Source organism: Bombus impatiens, unplaced genomic scaffold, assembly GCF_000188095.3.
Source record: "Bombus impatiens unplaced genomic scaffold, BIMP_2.2 scf_0109, whole genome shotgun sequence".
NCBI lineage: Eukaryota > Metazoa > Arthropoda > Insecta > Hymenoptera > Apidae > Bombus > Bombus impatiens.
Window position 1 is genome coordinate 67,112 of NT_176528.1, and position 880 is coordinate 67,991.

Genomic DNA, 880 nt, shown 5'->3' on the forward strand with positions numbered 1-880 from the left:
TTTTTTTTTTTTTTTTTTTTTTTTTTGTACACTTTATAACCAAGTGAAAAGAATGTAAATGTCTTTGGTACTACATTGAACGATACGTGTTTTACAGTCGCCTGTCCGTGATTCTTTAATCCTGCTATATCCTTTGAATCATTTTTTCATTTGATCGTGTCTGTTTATCGGAATGTTTCTTACGATCGAGGGAAACACCAGTGAGGATCGTTACTGATATACGTAATTTTTCGTTTTAGTTTTGTGTTAAAGTCTTTCTTAGAAGATTTAAGACCTTCTGCTCGCTGAAGCAAGAACCAGATTGCAGCATTTATATCCGAGGGACGACAGTTAACGAACAGTTCTTTGCGGAAATTAACGTTGTTACGCCACGAGGTTTACCACAGGCTGTATTTTCTAACCGTCGCTCGCGGTCCTTGTGACACCAATTACCTCTCAGAGAAGAGACATCGACTCCCGACTGTCGGACGCGAACGCCGCGACGCATCTTAGTCCCCATCAGAGATAAGGCCCCGACCCCGACTTTCGGACTCCTTGGAATCCACACCGAACCCCCTGCGACACTAATTACCTCTCAGTGAAGAGACATCGATTCCCTACTGTCGGACGCCAACGCCGCGACGCATCTTAGTCCCCATCAGAGATAAGGCCCCGACCCCGACTTTCGGACTCCTTGGAATCCACACCGAACCCCCTGCGACACTAATTACCTCTCAGTAAAGGGACATCGACTCCCGACTGTCGGACACCAACGCCGCGAAGCATCTTAGTCCCCATCAGAGATAAGGCCCCGACCCCGACTTTCGGACTCCTTGGAATCCACACCGAACCCCCTGCGACACTAATTACCTCTCAGTGAAGAGACATCGATTCCCTACTG